Below are 7,371 nucleotides of genomic sequence, written 5' to 3'. Positions count from 1 at the left end.
TTCCCTCTGCTCTGCTCTCGCGGCCCGACGGGTTTGCAGCACGGCCGCGCGATGTTTTGCCTTGCTGGCTGCACGCCTCGTAACGACCCGGTGCGCAGTGATTCATATTCTTGTCTCCGCGCGGAGCAACTCGCTGCAATTTGGGCTCCTCGCGGCCGCTTAACACGCATTTCCCATTGTGAGGCCGTGTTCTATCTTGAGCGCCGAGTCGTGACCACGGCCGCCAACTTGGGAAGCGTTATTTTGTAGCCCCCCCCCCCCCTCTCTCTCTCTCTCTCTCTCTCTCTCTCTCTCTCTCTCTCTCCCTCCCTCCCTCCCTCCCATCCTGTCCATTTTACATCGATCGCATTCTATACTCGTCTCCGTACTCCTCTGATTAGTATAGGGCTATTCGGACGGAAAGTAAGGTCTGATCGGTCGCGAAATGGATACCATTTGTAATATTTCTGGCTTAGTCAGTCATCATATTAGGCTCCAAGAAGCTGTTGCCAGAGCAGTGGAGATGCAAGAAGTATACAGGGTGTTACAAAAAGGTACGACCAAACATTCAGGAAACATTCCTCACACACAAAGAAACAAAATATGTTATGTGGACATGTGTACGGAAACGCTTACTTTTCATGTTAGAGCTCATTTTATTACTTCTCTTCAAATCAGATTAATCATGGAGTGGAAACACGCAGCAACAGAACGTACCAGCGTGACTTCAAACACTTTGTTACAGGAAATGTTCAAAATGTCCTCCGTTAGCGAGGATACATGCATCCACCCTCCGTCGCATGGAATCCCTGATGCGCTGATGTAGCCCTGGAGAATGGCGTATTGTATCACAGCCGTCCACAATACGAGCACGAAGAGTCTCTACATTTGGTACCAGGCTTGCGTAGACAAGAGCTTTCAAATGCCCCCATAAATGAAAGTCAAGAGGGTTGAGGTCAGGAGAGAGTGGAGGCCATGGAATTGGTCCGCCTCTACCAATCCATCAGTCACCGAATCTGTTGTTGAGAAGGTTACGAACACTTCGACTGAAATGTGCAGGAGCTCCATCGTGCATGAACCACATGTTGTGTCGTACGTGTAAAGGCACATGTTCTAGCAACACAGGTAGAGTATCCCGTATGAAATCATGATAACGTGCTCCATTGAGCGTAGGGGCCCAATCAAGACATCACCAACAATGCCTGCCCAAACGTTCACAGAAAATCTGTGTTGATGACGTGATTGCACAATTGCGTGCGGATTCTTGTCAGCCCACACATTGTGATTGTGAAAATTTACAATTTGATCACGTTGGAATGAACCCTAATCCGTAAAGAGAACATTTGCACTGAAATGAGGATTGACACATTGTTGGATGAACCATTCGCAGAAGTGTACCCGAGGAGGTCAATCAGCTGCTGATAGTGCCTGCACACGCTGTACATGGTACGGAAACAACTGGTTCTCCCGTAGCACTCTCCATACAGTGACGTGGTCAACGTTACCTTGTACAGCAGCAACTTCTCTGACGCTGACATTAGGGTTATCGTCAACTGCACGAAGAATTGCCTCGTCCATTGCAGGTGTCCTCGTCGTTCTAGGTCTTCCCCAGTCGCGAGTCATAGGCTGGAATGTTCCGTGCTCCCTAAGACGCCGATCAATTGCTTCGAACGTCTTCCTGTCGGGACACCTTCGTTCTGGAAATCTGTCTCGATACAAACGTACCGCGCCACGGCTATTGCCCCGTGCTAATCCATACATCAAATGGGCATCTGCCAACTCCGCATTTGTAAACATTGCACTGACTGCAAAACCACATTCGTGATGAACACTAACATGTTGATGCTACGTACTGATGTGCTTGATGCTAGTACTGTAGAGCAATGAGTCGCATGTCAACACAAGCACCGAAGTCAACATTACCTTCCTTCAATTGGGCCAACTGGCGGTGAATCGAGGAAGTACAGTACATACTGACGAAACTAAAATGAGCTCTAACATGGAAATTAAGCGTTTCCGGACACATGTCCACATAACATCTTTTCTTTATTTGTGTGTGAGGAATGTTTCCTGAAAGTTTGGCCGTACCTTTTTGTAACACCCTGTATAGATGACGAAGTGTGGTGTGGGGTACCTGTGACGGATGTTAGATTCGGTACCATTCCCGTGAGAAAGACCGCCTGCATAATGCTACTGCTCTGTGATTGGCTGCTGTGTTTGATTATGTGCTTTGCTGTATCAGAAGGTGTTGTATTAAGATCATGTAGTCTTCTCGTGTGGCTATTTTAAAATACGCGAGTGCATCCCAAAGAAGTGATACATTATTTCAGAATAGAACCTCGCTAAAAGTCAGTTTTAGTCTCAAGATACAGAACCTACGACCTGCGTGCTGTTTTCTGCGCTGGGGACATCAACTTGAAGACAGCAGGTTAGTGAACAATAACAGAACCTTCGTATTCCACACTGTGCGTTGGAAACAACTAGGCGTCTCACGTGTACTGCACGCACAGAACAAATGTGCTCAGTGACACGTCATCTGCAGTAATGCAGAGGAGGTAAAGGAGGACGATCGTTATTAACTCCAACAATCAATTCATTCTACCTTTCTTGCCGTACACTGTGAAAATCAAAAGTTTTATATTTTCACCGGTTTGCTAGGCCTTGTAGCTACTTCTCTAAACAGTCGCCGCTCGACTTAGTTGTTTGTCGTAGCACTGTACAAACTTACCAAGACCCTCGTCATAGTAGGCAGCCGCATGTGCATTCCGCCAATTCCCTACGCTGGTCTACAGCTCGTTGTCTGTGCCAAAACGATGACTTCCAAGCTAGCGAGCAGATATGATGAAACTCGGGGGGGGGGGGGGGGGGGGGAGGGGGGGGGGGTTACGGGCTGTATTGTGGGTGATGAAACACTTCCCATCGAAAACGCTGTAGGAACATTGCCTCTGCAGAGTGGGGCCGAGAATTGTCGAGAAGAAGGATAGGCTGTACAGTTATGCTAGGTGGGCTGCATGACATCAGGCGCAATCTCCCACAGGCCCTAAAACGTAGCGGGAAAATCTATTTTCCAGGCATTTTTATGTGCTCACTGTGCGCCCAGAACGACATAACGCTATCTACGGGCATACAAGAGATACTGAGCAACACATCTGTGCAAAGCTTCATCGGATTTACAATGTGGACCGGCCGAAGTGGCCGCGCGGTTCTGGCGCTGCAGTCTGGAACCGCGAGACCGCTACGGTCGCAGGTTCGAATCCCGCTTCGGGCATGGATGTGTGTGATGTCCTTAGGTTAGTTAGGTTTAACTAGTTCTAAGTTCTAGGGGACTAATGACCTCAGCAGTTGAGTCCCATAGTGCTCAGAGCCATTTACAACGTGGTTTCTATTTCGCACTAGATCGTACTTTACTTCCCGAAGAGCCCTCATAGGAAATCAGAGTTCATTTGCCTTCTCTTGATCGATGCCAGCAAATATTTTTTCCTCATCTTGGAGAAATGGTAAACTATGAGTCAAGTCAAACGCAACAAATTTGAATATTCTTCAATGGTTGGCGCCTATATTATCATAAAATACCACAAAAAAGGAGAATCAAATAGTCTCGCATATGCAAATGAAAAGATAGTCGTTACGTACTCCATCATCATCACAATCAATTCTCGTTCCTGGTAAGGAGCTGAAAAACGCCTGGTTCGTTCTACTTTTTTCAAATGTTGGAGCTGTCCTACAAAAGACTCCCTAGAAATCACAGAACTGATTTTTGTGCGATTTTTCATAGCCAAACGAAGAGTGAGGAATGGAGAAATGCGGCATCAAATTGTCAATATGAGCTCTAGTTCTGCAAATAATAAAAAATTGAAAAAATACTGTGAAATATTTTGTGAAATGGTACTTCTAAAAGTAAGAAATAAAGTAGATTAGAGAAACATTTAACACGCCTTTGAATGATGCTCGAAATAGTGTACAGCAAATGAGGTGCCGAATGAGAATTTGAAGATATACGCGGAAAAACGGGCTAAGCCTCAAATGTAAAAACTTAGAGATAAGTGTTGCCCTCTGTTACTGGGTACGGAAGCTATCAAAATTGACATTGGGCCCACCACTAAATATCACAGATGGCAACACGTATCTGTAAGTAAACGTTTCTGGAGCTTTTTCTGTGTGAGCGCGGAGAGATCGGACGTAAGAGGAATATATTTCCTGTTTGCTGGCAATATTGCCCTTTTGATTACACTTAGTCGAATGTAATTATTTAAGAGCCATTTACCTGCCTAATATCCTTTGTCATGAATGTAATTTTCGTTGTATTTTTATGATTTGAAGCGGCCGACGGCTTGAAGTTAGAAGCTAATTGTTCGCAGATGAAACCACCGAGTTCTATTCGTGTTCTATCAGTACCTCTTCGTTGAGGGGGGTAGGACGTCAAACGGGCCGACTTGGAGCAGGAGAGGCACCACAGGACATTTTAATTTCCACTCTCTATACTTTTACAAATTCATAAACTTTTATCAGCATGACCATGAAGGATTCAGGACTCACACTCATAGCAGTGGAAGTGCGAAAACATAACAAGTTAATTTTTTTTGCATATGAAATTTCATCGTTTTTTCACTTACTGTTGGCTGCATTTGTTGCTATAGGTACATTTTTCTTCACAAGTAAGAGAGATTCTTTGATGAATTTTGCACGGCATACAAACCATACTTACAGGCGTATGAAACTCTAGAATTTTCCAAATCTATTAAAAACTGTGATAAAAATTGAGATAATTAGCTACAAAATTTGATTTTTTTTCTAAACATAAAGTTTCAAACGTAACAGCTCATTCATTTTTTCATAACTTAAATAGATTCTAGAGTTTCAGACAACTGTAAGTATGGTTTGTATGCTGTGCAAAATTCATCGAACAGTCTCTCTTATTTATGAAGAAAAGTGTACCTATAGCAACAGATGCAGCCAATAGTAAGTGAAAAAATGATGAAATTTCACATGTAAAAGAATTATTTTTTTATGTTTTTGAACTTCCCGCTGCTACGAGTGTGAATCGTGAATCCTTCCTGGTCATGCTGACAAAGTTTTATGAATTTACTTGTAAAAGTATAGACAGTGGAAATTAAAATGTCCTCTGGTGCCTCTCCTGCTCCAAGTCGGCCCGTTTGACGTCCTACCCCCTTAATCGAAGACAGCAACCACTGAGATTAATGTGCCGAGCATTTTTCATTCTCGTACGTAATTTTCTGCATAAGATTTGTTCTCAGTTGGTCGGTCACATATCAGACAGTGGCGTCACCCAACATACGCACTGGGTTGATTACGCCCTCCCACATCTTTTACTGACGGTGATGTATTTGAATGACAACCTTCTCATTTCTCAGAGTTACCATTTTATTTGCATTCCGCCAAGCTACCACAAAAATTAAATATTCCCTTAATTGTTGTAACATACTTCCTTGTCACAATAATTAACTTACCCGAAGTGTCATATCATTCGCAATATTTTGTATCGTCGCTTACTGAGAAACTTTTCACTGGAATGTTTCGATATCCAAGAAAGATACGTTTCAGAGCGCTTACCAGGCCTGTGCAGCTATGCTTTTACCGAAGTGCCGTATGTATGACTCATTATATAATGTATTGTGAAATGATAATTAAATGGACACCCTAGCTGCAAACAGGCGTTGATGTACTTCATTGGGGACATGTTGAAAATGTGTGCCCCGACCGGGACTCGAACCCGGGATCTCCTGCTTACATGGCAGACGCTCTATCCATCTGAGCCACCGCGGGCACAGAGGATAGTGCATCTGCAGGGACTTATCCCTTGCACGCTCCCTGACAGATCCACATTCCCAACATGTCCACACCACTACATTCGTAGTGCGCCTAATAGATGTTTGCCCATCATACTCATGGTCATCCACGGTAACTGTTCTTTCGGGAACAGATACTACCGTCATATATGGTTAAAATATGGCTTCCCGGCCATTGACCTTCCTGTGCGAACGCACACGCTATGCCCGAACTCGTACGGGACTTGGTAGATTACTGCCACGAGTAATGAGTATGATGGGGAAACATCTATTAGGCGCACTACGAATGTAGTGGTGTGGACATGTTGGGAATGTGGATCTGACGGGGAGCGTGCAAGGGAAAGTCCCTGCAGACGCACTATCCTCTGTGCCCGCGGTGGCTCAGATTGATAGAGCATCTGCCATGTGAGCAGGAGATCCCGGGTTCGAGTCCCGGTCGGGGCACACATTTTCAACATGTCCCCAATGAAGTACATCAACGCCTGTTTGCAGCTAGGGTGTCCATTTAATTATCATTTCATTTCTAGCAAAGCTGCATGGTCATCCACGGTAACTGTTCTTCCGGGAACAGATACTACCGTCATATATAGTTATAATGTATTGTGTTACGTATGAGTTATTATATAACGTATTCAGGTGTGTATTAACGGCATATAGAAGATGGTTTGAGTCTGTAATTTTGTTTCTTAATATTTTATTATTGCCTTTTCCTTGTATTATAAACAGACCTTCTTATGACAAGTTTTTAAGAAGTTTAAATCGATAGTGAAATCACTTGCGTGACCTGATCCTCAAAATGTTACAGTAAAATAATTTTGTGTACGAGGCGGTGTTGCAGTATGCTTAATCTGTGTCCTATATTTAAAATGAGGTTCTCTCTCCCTCTCGTATTTCCTCTTTGGTGCCTCATTTATCCATATGTTTACATGATTCTCACAATTTTTGCGACTTGTTTACACTTCATTTCAGTTGTTACTTAAGACTGAGAAAATGACGACGTCTGTTCCAATGTTTTCTTCTTAACAGCGCCATTTGGTTTACTCATTGTTTTTCACAGCTACCTCCAGAATCTGTTTTGCATTTTCAGACTACCTAGACTTTGTATAGTGGTGTGTCACAGGTGTTAGCTTGAAATTACGTGTTGGAGACTATAGTGTATGACATTTGGAGTTGGTGGGTGACGTATTTTATGACCTAACATATGTTACGTACGCAGAGGAGGATAAAGTTCAAATGAACCCTATTTCTCGTACTTTATCGTAATGGAACAGAGTATCTGTGTTTGGAGGAACATCTTACCAATCGCGTTTACGACTTTTGTGAACAGTACGAATTTCCATGTTAACTTGCTATTCCGGGATGCACTCATTACTGTTATTGTTTGCCTCTTCAACTAGATATTTCTTTGTTACCAACCCTTTAAATTGAAAAGCAGTGTGGCCGTGTTTTATAATGGTTTGGACATGAAAGATGGAAGAAAAGTGTTTGACGATTAGAGTTCAACATGTCACTTCTCCCCCTTTCCTTTTCTTTTTCCATGACAGCAGAACTGGGAAGACTTTACTACAAGGATAGAGGAAGACTG

The 7,371-nt window shown here is 43.5% G+C and overlaps 1 non-coding gene across 1 annotated transcript; it reads right to left on the bottom strand.

The window, feature by feature from the left end:
* Nucleotides 1–5,689: 5,689 nt before the first annotated feature.
* On the bottom strand, nt 5,690–5,764 carry Trnat-ugu. Its single transcript has one exon. It is a non-coding gene; the product is annotated as a tRNA-Thr (tRNA).
* Nucleotides 5,765–7,371: the final 1,607 nt, after the last annotated feature.

The sequence above is a fragment of the Schistocerca americana genome, chromosome 5, assembly GCF_021461395.2.
Source record: "Schistocerca americana isolate TAMUIC-IGC-003095 chromosome 5, iqSchAmer2.1, whole genome shotgun sequence".
In the NCBI taxonomy this organism is placed as follows: domain Eukaryota; kingdom Metazoa; phylum Arthropoda; class Insecta; order Orthoptera; family Acrididae; genus Schistocerca; species Schistocerca americana.
The sequence above is the reverse complement of the archived record's forward strand: the minus strand, read 5'-3'. Positions and strand labels throughout refer to the sequence as shown.